Source organism: Centrocercus urophasianus, unplaced genomic scaffold (genome assembly GCF_019232065.1).
Source record: "Centrocercus urophasianus isolate 14NV4802_14NV808 unplaced genomic scaffold, USGS_Curo_1.0 seq_14, whole genome shotgun sequence".
NCBI lineage: Eukaryota > Metazoa > Chordata > Aves > Galliformes > Phasianidae > Centrocercus > Centrocercus urophasianus.
In genome coordinates, this window is record NW_024884586.1 from 45206192 (window position 1) to 45224921 (window position 18730).

Sequence of the window (18730 nt, forward strand, 5' to 3'; positions counted from 1 at the left end):
AGGCTCCACCCTCATTCCAGCTCAACTGCATCATCATTCTTCCGTTTTTATGGATCTTGAATATAAAAACTTCTTCCACCATAATGGAGGCTTCTGATGTGATACAGAAATAGTCTCCTCATTCCCATTACTTCAGTGCAGTGCTCCCAAGAAAGCTTCCTCTGGCAGTCGTGAGCACTGCTTCAGGTGGCAAGGAAGTGTTTCATTTATTTGCTCATTAATTTGGATGTTGTTCTGCTGCCCTAGAGGCAAAATGCCTGCACCAGCCTCAGCTTTATGCTGCCAGAAGTGCTTGCAGTGCACATCCTTGGGCACCCCATATTTTTCTACAAAATGTGTTTGTGGGAAGTGGTGTTAGTCCCTGAAGAACCCCAAAAGGACTTGGACAAAAATTAAAGGGAGGTGAGGACCAGGACTGTGTGACTTTCCCAAGGGTGGCACAGGTAAGGACGTGGATCTGGGAGCCTGGAGGTCCCTGCAGATGTCAGACCCCAAGGACAGCAAGCTGGCATGCAGGCTGAGTGCTCACCCTGTATCTGAGGATGCAGCTCAGTTGTATCATATCAGGCCAGGCTAGAAATCACATTTTCTTGCTGAGTTCCCAAGATAAAGCTGCATATAATATCTCAGTAATTTTCCATCCGTCCATTCAGTCTCATACACTCAGCATTTACTATCAACTTTACTGTCTCTTCCAATGCAAACAGCCCCACAGCGCAGCACTTATCTCCACCTCCTTATCTCCAGGCTTCCAGGCTGGGGGAGCCCTCTGGAAAAAGTGAGATTTTTCTCAAAGAGCAACATGATTTCAGGCAGTTCATTCCAGATAGTCCCTACTGCTTCTTTCTCTTGTAGTGGGGAGGCACGCACATTGGGATCCCATTATTTAAGTGTAATACTTACACAGCTGGGAAAAAAAGCATGTTGGAAGGGTGGGAGATTCGCATGACTCCAGCCAGCAGAAACTAGGGAGAAAATGTGTCATTCTTTGCATTGGTCGGTGTTTATTCTGAGTGGAACTTTCTGATAAGGCTTTTTGCTGATCAGATGCTGTTTTCCTGACTGTGCTATGCACTCCCAACAGCCAGGACATGAGAGAACACCTTGCATTTTTTCCAGATAAAATGAGACACCAGAGCACATGGGGCTAGGAAATATTGCTGGAAGACATGTGGAAGTGGAGCAGAGCCTCCTTTGGCCATGGCTGTGGCAATGAGGGCTTGGGAAGGATGCAAGGCACTGCTTGGAGGAGGTTCTCTGGGCATGATGCTCACAGTGCAGAGCCTGTGGGCTCTACGTGCTGGAGATTGTATCAAGCACTCCATCCACTGAGTGGATTCCACTTTTTCTTTAAAAAGTCATCACAGGTATTTGGAGAAGCTGAAAGAAGCCTTGACTTGAAAAAGGAAGTGTGGATTGAAATCCTAAATGCCTTCAATGCACTAAGTCCACATGTGAAGCCTGATTTAAACTGAGATATGTGTTGCCTAACTCAGATGCTTGTAGGGACAGTTACATTAACCTCTTTGGCACCAGACAGAAGATCACATCCCACCAATACCAGTGCTAAATAACAAAACACACACCAGTAGAAACATTGACACGCAACTGGCATGATCTCTGTTTTCAGTCTGGGCTGTGCCAAGATACTCTTTCTTTACAAAGATTTGATCCAGCTCAATTTAGCAAAAATAAATAAATATATCCATTCCCCGAGTCTGAATCCCAGCCCTTGGCATGTTGCAGACTGGCAGGCACACTTCTCTAAGCAGGACATGTCTTGTTCATTGGAAAAGCTTAAAAACCAACACCTCAGGCTGCATTATTGCAGGAACTTTTCAGCACAAGGGAGCAGTTTCCTGAAGCACACGGAGAAAAGGGTGCAGGAAGGCAGGGAGCTTTTCTTCAGTTGTACTCTAGTGGAGCAGTCTCCTGCAGAATCCAGGTTACTTGCTCACAGGCTAAACTTGTGTTGCACCGCTCTTGTTCTTACGGGCATGCAACATTGTGACACAGCACTGAGGAAGTGAGCCACTCGGTACCCTGCTGGGAAGGATGATTCGACCAGCTCTTTTGTTTTGGAAAGAATCATAGAAAAGAATAATAGAATCACAGAATGGTTGGGTTGCAAGGGGACTGAAAGCCCATCCAGTCCCAAACCAACCCTTTCTGTAGGCTGGTTACCCCCACCAGATCAGACTGTCCAGGGCCTCATCCAACCTGGCCTTGAGCACCTCCAGAGATGGAACATCCAGAAAGACAGACAATTCAGCAGAGTCTGAAGGCTGAGAACATCCTCACGGTCTGCAGAGCGGTGGGACCTCAAGAATCAGATCCTGCGGAAGCAGAGCTGCCACAATACATGCTGAGAGGTGCTATATAAATATGCCATTGCCAGTGATTCACTCTTCCCACAGATTCTAGTCTGTGCCATGTTTCTATTAGTGTTATAAGCAATTTGTGGGTGAGATGGTGTTTTACCAAGGACAGTATCTGTGATTCAACACTTTCTTCCATCCTGGCAGTTGTAGAGCTTGCGGAAGAGACTTTGGGATATGAGACACAACTTACAGTTCCTCCATATGCTGGATGGAGTGACTGCTGAATTCTCACTTTCCCGACCCAAACCTTTTTGCTTATTTGTATCATGGCTGTGCCTAAATGCTCCACAAAGCTCAGGTGGTGCACACACAAATATTCCCCATATCTTCCCTGCAGGAGCAGGAACTGGCTGAATGCATGTTTGAAAACTCCTCTTCCTATCATGCCCCCTCTCTGCCCTCCCTCCCCACTTTTTTGAGGTGGAAATGTCCCCACGGCTTGTCCTTCACTCCCAAAGCAGAACTATTGATACTGCCTGAAATGAAGCTGTTGCTCTGAACAAGTATGGACAGATAGAGATTGCCATAGCAACAGAAGTTATGTGTGAAAACCTTGGGAACTGTTCCTCCTCCCCCATCCATTCAGGCTCCTTTTCAGATTTCTTTTTTTCCTTTTTTTTTTTTTTCTTTTAAGGTGCTTCCATTCCTGCTGCCGAGCACCTGGGGAGGTTCTTTGAGAACAGCCCATCAGGTTACAACAGCATGCCACCGGTTTCTGGGTCCAGGCCATCTTTGTGGAGCACTGCATTGGAAAAATGTATCCTGCTGGGTCCAGGGAAGATCTTAATAAGGTGAACTGAAAGAGAGCAGATAGAGGGAGGGTGGCTTCCTGCATATAGGACCTCAAGGGCATATTCCAAATTTGGTCCTGATCAAATCTGCACTGAACTATTTACTTTTCGAGGTGCTCAGTCAACAGATTTGCATCAGAACAAATTACAACCATTTAACATCAAGCTGCTAATGGTTGGAACCACACAAAATAATGCAGGTTATTAACCCCATAATAAGGAGCTCATTAAAATGTGAATTACCGATTAGGTTACCAAGGAGAAACACAAGCAACAGAAAAACCACTGACAGTTTGCCAACTGCTATGCGTGTGAAGACCAGTGGCCAAGGAGAAGGTCCCAGCTGGTGCAAACAGGCAGAACTGCCAAGGGCTGCAACACAGGCCAACTGTCTTAAACTGGGGAAGGACTGAGTTCAAATGTCTCATGGACTCATCCTGACCTCAAGGAGGAGCATAATATGGCGGAGGAGCTGGGAGGTTCATTGGTTCTGAGTGATGCAGAAACCATTGCTGCCATTCATGCTGTGAGACATTTACTTTCACTTGGGTATCAATGCTCCCCTTGGTCAAAAGGGTATATTAAATGTATTAAATGCTCCCTGAACACTATGTTCGGCCCTTAACTTACCAAAAGCTCTTCATGCAGTAGGCTCTGGCCAGAGGGATATTGAATGGGATGGCTAACTGCAGCATGACCTTGCATGCTGGCATCCCCAGTCTGCTTTGGAGAAGAGTTTTACTGTTCAGGCCTGTGTTCTGCATTTCACTATTTCATAGCTCAGGGGTTTTAACTTATTCTCTTCAGGTACTATCAATTTTATGTGTAGGGAACTGGCATCCTCCCAGATCTTGCTTTGCTTTGTATATATGTGTAAAAATATATTTTCTCCAACATGCTCAAAATGGCATGCAGAGAGGAGACATCTAAGCTTTATTTTTTTCCTGCTTAAAAGTGGCAGAGAAACATGCTCATGTTGAGATCACCACTTCCCAAATGGCTTCCTTCTTGTTTTCCCCACTCACGCTTCAGTCAATGTCAGATATCTCAGGAGAATATGAAAACAGCAAGCGCCTGGCAGGCGAGCTGAGTGTGTATAAAGATTGAGACAGAAACGTGTATCAGTTGCTCTGTTTCCAACAAAAATTTAACTCAGAAATCCCAAACTTTTTTTGAGAAGAAAGAAGATGGCTAAAAGAGAGAATATAAGAAGTGGTGCACTCTTTCATCTCCCTCATACCTATATCCTTATTCTGTAGGCTGTAGTTGGCCACCCCAGAGTAGCAAGCACTTCTCAGATGGAAGAAGAAAGAAGGAAGATGGGAAGATGCCCCAGAGAAAGCTAGATGGTGCCTGGGTGCATGAGGAGGGGGCTAGGAGGACAACAGATGCGAAAAATCCCTTTTGTTGCACAGCTAAAGCATCTCAGTCTCACACAACAGGGACCCCACCACCCCAGGACATTCACTGCACTCAACAAAATGACTGATGTTTCTGGAGGAGGTCCATCTGGTCAGGGACAAACCTCTTCTCAGGAAGAGTAGTGATGCAGTGGCACAGGATGCCAAGGGAGGTGGTGGAGTCACTGTCCCTGGAAGCATCCAAGAACCATGTGGATGTAGAACTGAAGGACATGGTTAATGTGCACGGTGAGGGTGGGTTGGGGTTGGACTAGATGATCCTAGTGATCTTTTCTAACCTTAATGATTCTATGATTCTGTGATATATCCCATCCTGAACTGCTGCAAGTTTATACCATGCTGCCTAGCACCAAGAGGAGTTCAGCTGGGAAAATGCCTTCTGCTGTGCTGCTCCCACAACTGGTACACACTGCTGGGATTTGGAAGCTTGGGGTCTGCCTCTGCTTGGAGCAGCTTGCAATCCCCATTGGGAGCCCTGCTCACGATGGCCATGGCTTTCATTCATGGTATCCAGCAGCTGTCCCAAATACACTTTACAAAAATGAACCCAAGGTGGGAGAGGACACACTAGGGTTTGGTAGCTGCCCCATCCCAAGTGTTCCTGACAAACCCCTACAATGTCCTGTGTGCAACATCAGGGTAAGTAGAGATCACATGAGGGGTCGCCAGTGACTGGTGGCTTCAGGTGAGTACTAAGCTTGGCTGATGCAGTAATTTACATGAGGATAGGAGAACACTGTGTGTGTACTTCTTTTTTATATAGTTAGACTAGCACTTCGGGGGAAGGAATTATGTGAGCTTATCAGTAATATCCTCACGCAATCCAAGGTGAACACTTGGAAGTCATTTAATAGACAGAGCTTCTTTGAACAGGCAGCAAATCAGGATAATCTCATTCAGCAAAATCACAAAGAACAGCAAAAGCATTAAATCAGTCGAGTCATGTGTTTACAGTGAATAATTTAAACAGCAGCATTGTTGAGGCCAGAAAGATTTGTTTCAACACTTTGAATTTAGCTCTGTTTTCAGAACCACATAAAAATGGTAAATTATGATCTTCTGTTCCACTGGTCTGAATGAAAATTAGTCTCTCCCACTGTGACTTCGCAAAGGATTTGCATCAGAGATTGAGTAGGGGCAGGTCCTGTTCTCTTTCATCCTCCTCAAGATGCTGACTTTTACCTGTATGTTTTAAAGATGACAGAAACTTAGATAAAACAGGCAACTTTACTAGCATTGCTCAGGAATGAATTAAAGAGATGTGAAGTATATATTAAACTAGAACTGTGCTGTAATCTTAGCTGGTATAGACTGACATATTTCCTAAGGTATAATGGACCGATGCCAATTTGCATCAGCTGATTACAGCAGAAGATATTGAAACCAATTGGAAAAACTCATCTGATATTTAAAAGCAGCAGATGGGAGCAGAAGAGACTCTGTGAAGACATTTGTATATCCTACTATAATGTGGAAAGAGGTGTATTAATGTGTATTAATCTGAATCTGTATTCTGTTGAATGTCATTTCAGTTTAAATCTCATGCATATCTCTTCATGTTTTAACATTCCTTGTCACGGCTTTTGTGACACGAGGGGAAAGTGAATGGTACATCGCTGCATGTGCCTGGGGAGTCAAGTAGTGAATGTGCTCAGCACGCCTATGCTCAGCAAAGCAACCTCAGCAGGACTTGAGAACAACCCAGAGAACTTTGCTCAGTCAGGGTTTGCCTTGCCCTTGGTTTATATGAGAGTTCAACCTGCACATTTGTCAATGATCCACTACACAACCCGTGCTGTTTGTAGAACACACACTACGAGAAGATGACACAAATATGGGAAAAGCATCTGTTTTCTCACTCTCCTTGGCAGCAGGTTTAAGAGCACAGTGCATGTTTTGTAGTGATTCAGCATTTGAATATTTTTAAAAAATCAGTATTTCCAACTCTGTTCCCCTTATGTCCTTTTATTCTTTAAAGAAGTTGCAGTAATGAGAGCCTCGCCGTAAAGACCAGAGTAATCTACAAATGCAGTGTAAAATTGTGAATTTTGATATAAAATTTGAGCTTGTTATTGCTGCAGAGTTTCGAAAGAGGAAAAAGTCAGTCTCAGTGAAAAACTTAGAGCATAATGTTAAAAGGTATTTTATCAATGGAAATACAGCTGAAGAAGCTCAGAATTTGTCATGGCTTCCCAGCCTGACTGAAAACCTCATGCTTTATCAATACACCCAACAATTCTACACAGTGAGCTCATCACAGAACTGATCCGAACCCCATGGGCCTCAGTGTGCTCTGTCTTAGGTCACCTATGACTGCTAAGAACTGGAGCGGGAAGCAACATGTATCAGATACAAGTGAAAGTGGCAAATCAGCATTGCCAAGAACCCCTGGTTTAAAGTCACTTCAACCTTCTTTTCCATCCCACTTACTAAAATAAACGTTGGCTGGTACAGGTAAGCAAACACTGAAATCACAAAGTTTTAAATTTTTCCTCTCTTTATCTTGCAGGAAGCAATGGGGGAGAATTACTCTCAGAAATATCTGCAACTTAGACCCTGCAGAAGGCTCACTACAAGGACATAGGATGTACTTCAAGCTTCTGTGTATGGACTTGCAAGCTATTTATGGCCCTATGGGGATGGCCTGAGTGGAAGGACTTAGATCCCTATCAGGCTATTTCCTTGTAAGTGTATGAGCACCAGAACAGCTGATAGATGCCCTGAACCTGATGGGTGCAGGAGCAGTTATGTGTGAACCCTTCTGCTCCCTGGAGGAGTTCTTTCCCTATCAAACTGTCACATTGTGAAAAGCTCTTCTCCAAGAAGGGTTAATTTCCCGCAAGCACAATTGCTCTGCAGAGTTGTCTCTCCGATGGCCGTGGAGCTGAATATAGATTAAGTTCCTGACTTTCAGGCATCTGGTATTGTATGAGATGACTTCTGGCCTGGATGTGGCACTAAGTATCCTCGGATGCTTTGGAGAACAACCCAAAGAAAGCTAGCAAGGCAGCAGAGCCTTCTCACCACCAGCAGCACTGACTCAGTCCCATGGCATAAGAACACTGTATTCTTAGCCTCAGATAAGAGGCTGAGAATTGTCATAAAATTGTCAAACAGAAGACCATATGCTTTATGTACAACAAAATGACTGTTTTATACCATTATGTTTTTATTTCCTCAGGAAAACTAGGACAATTAAAGGCAGGAAGGAAGATCATGAATTTGAAAGATGACAAGGGGATAACCGCTCACCTGAATAGGAAGTTGCAAATAGTCTATCACTGACTCTGGGCTCCTCAGTTCAAGAAGGACAGAGAACTTCTAGAGAGTCCAGAGGAGGGCTGCAGAGATGACTGAGCCCTGGAGCATCTCCGTTATGAGGAAAGGCTGAGAACCTTGGGGCTGTTGAGCCTGGAGAAGAGAAAACTTAGAGGGGATTTCATCAGTGCTTAGAAATATCTGCAGGGCAGGAGTCAAGTGGATGGGGCCAAATTCTTCTCATTGGCGCCCAGTGACAGGACAAGGGGCAATGGGCACAAATTAGAACACAGGAAGTTCCATATGAGTGTGAGGAACTTCTTTACTTTAAGGGTTACAAAGCAGTGGAACAGGCTGCCAGGAGAGGTGGTGGAGTCCCCTTCTCTGCTAATATCAAAACCTTGCTGAATGCTTTCCTGTGCAACCTACTGTTGAGAACTGCTTTAGCAGAGGGCTGGGCTGTGGAATGTCCAGAGGTCCCTTCCAACCCTAACAATTCTGTGGTTCTGTGAGTCTGTGACTCACCATGATTAAGAAAATGGCACACCTTACACTTTTCCTCTTGCTTGCAAAACATGGAACAGATATTGGGCAATGGATGAAAATGGACTTCTATTGCAGTTAATACCCAAACTGATCAAATATCTACATTAGTTTTACACATACATGTTACCCATTCATGGCATAAGTATCTGGTGAATAACAACTAGTTCTGGGAGCCATTCCATGAAGACAAACAATTGGTCTTCAGCCTTTCAACCACAATAAACTCTCCATCATAAGACCTAGCCCCCTTGTAAATCATTCATACTCTAATTCCTTGCCCACGCATACATACATATGCTTCTATAAATCACAGAGATAGTCCCATGTAATAACTAGTTGGCCATGCTATATAACACATGTTCTCTATAGTCATCTTGCTCTGTACAAGAGAATATAATGGAACAGATGTCAAGTTGAAATTAATATGAGTACCTTAGAACTCAAGACTTCAAGGCTCGAACAGGGGACTGACCTTAGATTACATGTCTCACCATCACTGCCACAAGCTTCCACTTCCTCTCATTTAATGAAATTGAACTACAGTGAGATTTGAAGATTAGACAACATAACATTTCCTTTGAAAATATAATATTCATTTTTGGTTCTTGATTAACAGTTCCAAATCCAACAATTGTTCACATATCTGTTTATTCCCTTCACGATTGTTTCTCTGAAACAATGCTTATGTAAGACCACATTGTCCAGTCAGATTAGCAATCCTGGAGCCTTGGGATGCCCCTTAAAAGCTGTTTTCTACTGCTCACAGTTGCTATGCATGCATGGCCTTTCCTTATTAACCATGCTCACAGCCAGTGTGAGTTAGATGGTGCCTTTCTGTAGCTTCTGTGCAGTAAAAACATACTTCTGAATCTGGTACAGTAACCAGAGATGAGCAGATCCCAAATATTTTGATAGACACAGCCCTATAAAACATCAAGTTAGAAACTTGGCAGCCCACAGACACCCATGACTTCAGCAGCTGCTTCAACCTGTAGCAAAGCAGCAATCCAGCAACCCATGAGTCAAGTGGTGGGAGTGAATTTCTCATTCCCTTCCTTCAGAACTTCCGTTAGCATTGCTACGGCTGCTGTTACGGGCACTCAAATGATTCTGTATGATCATAATGTGCTGTCACCCTCCCAGATATGTAGGTGGATTTCATATCACCTAGATTACATGCAGTGAAAGCCTTTCTACCAAGAAAAATTGCCAGGAATTCCTCAGTCTGCTGTGAGTAATGCAGCCTGAGCAGAGAGGTGAAAGCTGCTACTTCTGATCAAGATCAGATAAGAGTAAGATGTGTCTCTACTGGGTGCAAATCCAAGAGCAGTGGGCCTCCTGCAGACAAGTCCTGCCATAGACTTCTGAAAGCCCCACACAGATACAGACTCAGAGATGATGCATGCTGAAGTGAAGAAGAATGTGGCAGGTTGAGGAGCTGGACCTTGCCCTTTTCAGGGTTTCTGAATCAAAACCTGCATTATGAATCCCAACTGAAACTTGGTGGGCAGTCAACACAGAAAAATGGAGACAGTGGTGGGATGTGTGGCCCATCTATTTTGTAAAGTGACCAGTGAAATTCCCAATAGGTTGTCTCATCTTTTCCCAGAGAGGATGTGGCTGTCCACAAGCAGAGACACTGAAAGATGGTGGACAAAGCGCAGGTTCAAATGTAGGATTAATCTTCTGTCTGTTGAGAGTCTGGTTGAGGTTGTGATCAAAGTGGATCCAGTCCTTGAAGTATGGAAGCAGAGGGTAGCTTTTTCTTTATTTCCTAAATTTGAGAAGCAGGGTACTGCCTCAGGGGTATGTGGAAGAGGGTGAGATTTGTGTGTCCTTTGCCCCAGGTTGATTAGTCTCCAAGAAAAGAGAATAAGTAAAATTCTTGCCAAGGACATTTACGATCCTTGGGATGGGGACTTGACTTCTCCGTGTGATAGTTCATGTCCTTTGCTTTGCCTACCACAGAATTGCCATGCTTTGTCTTTGGCTGCCCAGACCTGGAGTGATTTAACCCCATGCTGCTGGGATTTCCCACCTCTTTCTTTGGCTACTTTCCTTGCACTCACTGTGTCATTTTTCATCAGTATGTTGATTTTGTTTCCATTTTCATCTCTACTGGCCCAAGGAACATTGTTAAAAGTGGTCTGTAAGTATGCTGACCACTTCATGTGGGTGGAGACCAAGGCTGTTTGTTCATACAGAGACTTTATAGACTATTTTTCTGGACATTGGAGACTCTTTTGAGCCAGTTCTACTAGATGTTTTGACATCAGATCACCACTCTCTTTCCCAGTTTGAGCGTGGCCCTGTCTGTGTGTAGTTGCACCATTGTTAACTGATGAACCTTGGTTCTCCCTCCTACTCAGCAGCATTCTTCCATGGGAAGGTTTGTCTCTATATCAGAGCATACCTTGCTGTCTCCTTTTTTTTCCAGGCAATGTATGTCTCTAATTCCTTTGATCTTTACAGTAAATAGGTCATTGTTTCCACCCTTGTCTATACCAGTTAATCTATAACATCACCGGTTCTCCTGTACTCTTTTTAGTAGGCCCTGCCCCAACTGGTATTCTATTAGCACTTCAAAAGTGGATGGATCTGTTTTTTTTTTTTTTTTTAATGAATTGCCAGTTGTTGTTTTCCATGAACATTTGCATCCAGAGGCCTTTTCTAAATTACTGCTCTCCACAGCCTCTAACTTGCTGTTTTGACCTCTCTTCAATGACAGTTGTTGTCCTATGGTTGTTTCTGCGCTCATCTCTTGCTATTCCCACTATGTCCCTATCTTCATTTATAGAAATCCCTTTAGGATGATGCTTCTAAAAAATGATTTGCAATTCACACTCCAGCTGGGTGTTATCTTTGAATTTGATTGACATATTTTTCTGTCCCTTCCTCAGTGCTACTGCAGATGAATACAATGTCCAACACAGCAGGAGTCCCCGAGGAGCACTGTGGGAATATTTACAAGCATACACAACTTTCTATTGCAGGGGCAGATTTTTATCTCTTTTGGTACTGTTCTCTGTATCCACCCTTCATCATTCTTGTTCTGCATTGGGCCCAGTCCAACCACTGTTGAAGTCAACTGTGTCTGCACGGGATCCTTTAGGGACGAATCAGGATCTACAGGAACAGTATGTCTGAAGAAATTAAATGAAATAACCTCCTGAAATCAAAACTGTCATCAGGAGAGGTCTCTGCACAAGCAGTTGTCTTGTCAACGAGTGAAGGGGCAAATTTACTGAATGACTTAGGGGAATGCAGCTCCCTGCTCTTCCCACCAGCGTGCTGCACTATGGAGAAGCAGCTTCTTACACTTCACTCCCCTCACCCAATGCACACACCCTGTGGTTTTCCTCCTCCCATCAACAATGTGGGTATAATCCGGCTGTGCAGTCTATCGCTCAGATGCAACTGCTTTTCTTAGGGTGATCTATCTTTGTGTGTGGTACCTCTGTTTCCCTCTTCCTGCATAACATCTACTCATAATTTCTGATTATTGGAGACTGAGTTTCCCCTGAAAATGATGTAAAGTGAATTGATCCGCAGTTCCCTTTTAGGAAGAGGAGTATAATGTTTTCCCTCTGCCAATCATCAGTGGCTTCCTTGGTTCTTCAGGAGCAGCTGAATATAATGGATAATGGGCCTAAGAGTTTTTCAGCTAATTCCTATAATACCCTTGGGTATGTACCATCTGGCCCTGTGTGCTGATTTGAATGCACTCCTCCCTTAATATTTATCATTGTATTTTAATGATTTTGGTAACTGAGTTCTCAATCTCCTGGCTTTCATTTGATTGTTCATTACATGCACTCATTTCAGAGGAAAACTGATATAGGTGATGAATGTTTCAGCCAAATCCTGCTCACTGTATTCGTGGCAGAAATGAAATCACTTTTAAAATTCCCATTTCATGAAGAGGCATGGACTCTCAGAAGCCTGAGCTGCAGCTGTTCCCTTGTACTCTACCCTAGGATGGCTGTATCTGCAGAACATTTTCTGCTCCCTGAAAGGTCTCATGAAAGACAGCTTTCTCTATGACCCTACACACAAGCCTTATCTTCCCTTAATACTGGTAGGGAATTTTCCCTTATTCTAATACATCCTATTTTTTCTGTAAGTGTATTTTTATGACCCTGCCTGCATCTTTCAGATACTTGTAGACTCACGTCTGTTATTTTCTTATCTCTTCTCCAGCTTATATCTAAGCATAACTTAATCTTCATAAATCAAACCCACACCGAGTGATCTGATCGTGTCACTACTCTTTGAGGTCTCTGATTTTACAGTGTTTGGCAGTGGGATGGCAAGATATTAGCAGCAACATTCCGACTGTATCTAAGCCAGGTTGGTTTGTGTAATGCCCACTGAGAATGGCACGAGCTTTTTGCAATTCACGTAGGCTGCCAAAAAGTTACATGTAAATTGTCCCCCTGTATCACTCCTGAGCCTTTCTGTATATGGCTGCTTCTGAGTGTCCTTCGGGGTTATTTTTTCCTGAATGTCAGTAGCCTATATTATTTCGGTTTTATTATGTTATTTCCTGGTCACATTGCTAATCACTGTAGGCGCCACAGGATAATTTCTCTGTTCAATAACATTAAAAATTCCCAGCTTAGCTTCATCACTCTCTCGCTTAACTGTGTATTTCCCCTGCTTGCTTGTTTGTGAATTGCTTTCACTTTTTTTCCTAATCTTTTCTTCTTCTTCCTCTATGCTCTTCTTGGAATATTTTTGCTTTAAAAAGGCATCTGTAGGTTTTCCCCCCCCTTTTTTTTATTCCTTGAGAAAACACATCCTTTCTTCTACTTTCTACATATGCTTGTTATATGTAATAGGTTTATGCTGGGTTACATCTAATACGTATTCTCAAAATAACTCCTGGTGCTGATGCGTTGGCCCACATGCTGAAAGATGCAGTAAGAGGTAAGTAAAACTCCTTAGCTGAAACAGAAAGCAGGCAGCACATGTTTGTGCTGGATGGGAATAATTCCCTGTACAATCTGCAGAAGTCCTTGCAAACAGGGGACTGATCCTAAGCCCTTTGCGTGACACTGCCACGGGGACCTTCGGGAGCCTCAAATGGACTTCAGGCCTCTTGAGAGGCTGCTTGGATAGCATACAAGTCCAGTAATTGCCTTCTGTTCACCCTGACTCCTAAAACTGCCATGCCATGGACTCCAGTATTCAGCTCCCTTGGCACCTTCTGCAATGTGGTGCTGAGGTACGGGTTAACCTACACATGCTGAGATGCTGCAGAGGCAGAGCACAAAGGGACATTGGGCAACTGCCCTGAGCCTTCAGGCTCCAGGAGAGAGCTGACCACTCCTTTTTCTGCAGAAAAATTGAAGATTTTCAGACAAATAACAAAGGACTTCATTAAAGCTTCTGCTTGCAGGAGAACATGTAGATTTCCGTGATATTGCATGCCACTACAGGAGGAGGGATTAACAGTATTACAGGACAGATTTACAAACCCTGGAGAGAATAAGTATCGAACGGAAATCTTTGGCAATCCCATTCCCTTCCTCTTCTGGGTCGCACCCTGACTTCTGGTAACACTTAGAACAAACCACTACCTCTTGCTTTTTTTAGTGTATTCTCTACTTTGCCCTGAACCCAAAGGAAACATCAAAGCTCTAGCTCTAGCACTTGCAAGTAAAAATAGCTCTCGAGCCAATATGTGTAAGGCCCTCAAATGATATCTCTGAAATAGTTCATCCTAAGCCCATGAGAGGGGGAATGGTGTTGTTTGTTAAAGGAATGCGTGCTGTGCTGATAGTGGGCAGCACTGACATGTGAAGAGCAATGAGCGATACTGCAAAACGAAAGGAAGGTGAGAAAAGCGGCACGAAGAATGCATTGCACTGTGTTGTGAAAGAGGAGTAAAATATACTTAAGATAAAAGCCAGTTTCAGGCTGCCTGTATTATTTCTTCCATTCTGATCCTTCTCTTTCCTTCTTAGAAATTGAGATTTGAAAGTGTCTGTCTTGGTACTTGTGTGTACCATACATCTTGGTTCATCTGAGGTTCATGAGAACATGGCTTTCTATCTCCCAGTGTAGTTCTGCAATTTCTTTTACCATCCAAGATTCATTTATTCCCTGTGACTATGAAAGTGTCAATCACAACCCTTCTAGTGTGCTTGTATCAGTCTTTTGTATCTACTATTTTGTATTTCTCTTTCCATTTTCTAGAAAATAGGTAAATGCTGCTTTGCAGTCATTATTACTTCATGCACTTATGTCTGCAGTTCCCCGCTGATCCCCAGAAACATGGACAGAGGCAGCTCAAGCCACTGCAATAGCACTGCCAGATGGGATTGTTGGAAGAGATCAGTGTAAGTCCTATCTCCCTAAGATCTGATGTTTTCCAGCAAATCATTCTCAAATGCAAACTTTCACATTAGTTTCTCTCAAATACCATCTATGGGTACCACAGACTTTTGCCCATCACAACAGGCAATTTAAGAAATCTTTCTTGTGAAGGGGGCTTCCTATTAGCAGATGGCACTCATAAGAGGTTGGAAAGAATATTTGTTATTAAGCACAGGCACACATCACTCAAACTCTGCTGCATAGAGAAAACTACTGATGTGAGCATATCCTTACAGCTCACCTGTGAAGAACATGAACATGGACACATGTAGCAGATGAAGCTGTCAAAACAAAGCCTGCACTCACAGAGTCACAGTTGGAAAAGGCCTCTAAAACCGTCTTGTCCAACCATCCACCTACCACCAGTGCTGCCCTAGCCTTGTTAGCTGAGCCCAGAGAACAGGGGAATGGGCAAAAATGACCAAATATAAAGGGACAAATGCTGGAGGGTGTGAAAAAGAGTCTTGTGCCTTGCAACCCTCAAAGCTTCTCTATTAACACAAGGGCTTGCTGCATTTACTTAGCAGGATGAACAAAATAAAAAGAGTTTGTTGGTGTTGGATGCTGAGGCAGTGCTTAAGACATCCCTGACTCACAGCTCACAAGCTAGGACTCGTCTTGCAAGTTCAGCCCGTGTTCAGATAGGATCAGGGACTGTCTCTGGGCTGGATTGCAAAAGAAGCAGACTCTTGCCAAATATGCTCTGCCCACAGCACCGTCCAAACCCGTCAGATGATATTTCTTCTAATTTTACTAATGTATGCTTGGCCCTGATTCCGTGCTACCTGAGGCTACAGCCGTAACAAAAACATGGCACACATGTCGTGGGTGGAAGCATGCAGCTGGTGGGAGTTGAGGCACGTGAAAACGAACAACACAGCCCTTTCTTAATTGCAGCACAGAAATTAAGAAATAATGTTCTTCTGATTCCCTGCCTTCTCCCTCTCTGTGGCACAGCTTTACCCACAGCCTTGCCAGAGAAGATGACAACAACTTTTCTCTATACGTAGGTTGCTCCATATCCTGAGCAATGCATTAATTTTCAGAAGTGGGCCTGTGTGCCACACACATAACTTGTGTTTGGGTGTGTCTACATGCTAGGACCATCCCACACTCTCAGCTCGTTGGTGGGGAGTTGGTGTTCTGGTCCCTACCTGAGGATGTAGCCATCAGGCCATTGTCCTGCCACCGTCCTACAAGACATTGTCACAAGATGGTATGAAAAAGCCCTTGGGACACACTCGTCTCCTAGCCATGCGCTTCTGCTCAGGTAGCCACGGGGCATGGAGAACCTACTGGCTTTAACCCAGCAGGCAGGTCCTCAGGTTATTCCTGGCCAGGTGTGCTGCCCCAGTGAGAAGTTTGTTGTGGGGCAGCATCCCTCCAGCTATCCATGCTGAGCCCCTCTTGAAAGGGAAGGGGCAGAGAGGAACCTTTTGATTCAGCTTTTATTTCTGCTCTTGGGAACTAAAGTCAATAATTAGATGGATACTGCAACAAAGGACCAGAACACCTCGAGGTACAAATGTGCCCACAACTGAAATCAGTCAGATATCACAGCTCCTGGATCTCTGCAGTGACTTTCCACCATCACATAGCCCCATAGTAACTTATGGGCCACATTATTCTCTGCTGGCTTTTCACACTGAAATAGCTCACAAAAAGTATCAGCGTAGGTTATAGAAAACCATGGAAAGTACACTGCAGACAAGTACAAGCATTTTCAGTCTAAAAATTTACATTCATCACAGAGCACAATCTATTCTTGTTGGGTTTCAACAGCAGTGCTTTGATAACTGGTGGCTTTTCTGCTGGCTGATGTTCAACAATTCCACCTGCTGATGCCCCCTCTGCAAGTAAAGATGATGCAAGAAACAGAAAATCATCGTTTCCTTCTTCCACTTCTCCTTCTGACTGATTTCCCACAGTTGGTATCTGTTAATGACTACCTTACTTCACTGGTCTGTGCTGTGGTTTGTCTCAACGCCTTAAAAGCATTGCCCAAGCAATGCACTGTCATATCTGAAAGTTCCTTTTCCTCACTCTCTCCAGAGGAACCTCCACCCCTCTCCAGGCAGAACACACGAGATGCTAAGGCTTGAAATTTACAGCGCCTGATTTAAAAGCCAGGACATCTCCTGGTCTCCAGGGAAGGGAAATGACCCTTGGCTTATTATGCAGTCACTCCTTTTTGGAGAAGGAAGTGCTAATAAGAGCTCACTTATAGCACAACAGCTAAGGACAAATTAAGGCCAAAAAGCAGGAGTGTAATTGATGTGAGTGGGAATACAGCAAAGCCAAGGAAAACACGTGAGAAGTTTCCCTTGTGAGCAGTGCTCTGCAAGTGATAGAAATCAGCAGTCATGCTCATGTCTGAGGCTGGAGCTACTGATCACCAAGAGCCACCCGTGGGGGCTGCTTTTTCCCCTAAAGCAGCACTGGAAGAATTCAAAAAATCCACATGGACACCAGTGGGAGTTAAGGGTGGAGAGAGAGCACACTGCACACCCCATAGATATGTGAGTGCTGCAGCCATCTGAGGACAGTGCTGGGACTTGGTCACACTCACCCAGGATGCCGAGGGGAAATCCAAGGTGGGATTTCAAAGCACAGCATCCTCGGGCATGTGCTCATCCTACCCTATTCCCCCTGCTCCCCCCTCTCTTGGAGGGCTCAGATTCATCTCTCAGCAGAGAGATCTCTTCACCTGTCATTAAGGTGAAATGGATCCGCACCCTGAAACAAAATGCCATGTGTGCTGGGCTGGTGCCATCGGTGGCACAAAGGTATGCATCCAAATGGCGATGGCCCATCCTGGCGGGGGCCACCAAGCACACAGAACCATGCACACCCAATGCACAGTGCTGCTGGAATTCAGAAGGAGCCTTTCAGTTGACTTACCTGTCTTGGTGGGTTTCAGATTTCACGCAAGTGTTGGGTCCGGTGACTTTGTTAGGCAAAGAACCTCAGCCCTCGCAAAACAGTGGGGTGTCAGATAAAAGAGGGTTGGGATGGACTAATCCTGCTGTTGTCTGATGTCCATAAGTGGCAGAGAAGGGTTTGGTGAGCTGTGCCTTGGTGACATTAGTAGTCAAACTGCAACCCATTGCTGCAGAGGCAGGCAAGGAGAACCCATCTTCATGCTCTCTGAACAGAGACAAAAGCAGTTTTGGACCTCAAACCCAGAAACTGCCTTGACCCGTTGATAAGGGTCAAGAGGCAAAGAGGATGTGACAAAACTGCTTTGTACAATTGTTGCACCACTCTTCTTGTTGCACTTCCACTTAATTCATTGCTCAAGCATGGCACACAGCTCTCTGGCCAGAATTTGCCACTGTTATGTTGAAATTCAGAGTGATAGTGTACAAAATCATAGAATATCCCATGTTGGAGGCAACCCATAAGGATTATCAAGTCCAACTCCTGGCACTATGCAGGACCATCCAAAAATCTTCATTTGATTGTTAATAGTGTTCATACAATGCCCAAAGTGAGAAAAGCAATTTCTTAATGGAAGATTTGATGCACACAGAAAATTGTGCACACCCTTTGAATGCTATTGATAACTTGTTAGAAAATCATTTATCAGGTAATAAATCTAGGAGTCCTGGGCAACCAAGTCTTTTGTGTTCCTCATTTATAAGTCCTTTTCTTGCTACGATATACTATAAAGCTTCAGAAGGGGATTTGCTCTCATGTATGTATGTAAACATACATTCCCACCAGGTCTTTCTGAGACAATGATGCCTTCATTCAGTGTCTTTGTCTTAAAAGTGAGGGAACAGCTGCATTCTCCGCAGGAAGCACTTCATCCTTTCTGATAGAGATCATAGAATCATAGAATTACAGTATGATTAAGGCTGGATAGACCACTAAGATCACCCCGACCAACCATCAGTCCATGCCTGTGACCTCTTTAGACCATGTCACTCAGTGTCACACCTACCCTCTT

The 18730-nt window shown here is 44.1% G+C and overlaps 1 protein-coding gene across 1 annotated transcript in view; it reads right to left on the reverse strand.

Moving 5' to 3' along the window:
* Nucleotides 1–17930, reverse strand: part of GPR132 (G protein-coupled receptor 132) — a 74828-nt gene extending 56898 nt beyond the window's left edge. Inside the window, exon 1 of the mRNA XM_042814818.1 lies at nt 17680–17930. The gene's annotated coding sequence lies outside the window, so the exon portion shown is untranslated. The remainder of the gene's footprint in view (nt 1–17679) is intronic.
* Between the last annotated feature and the right edge of the window lie 800 nt (nt 17931–18730).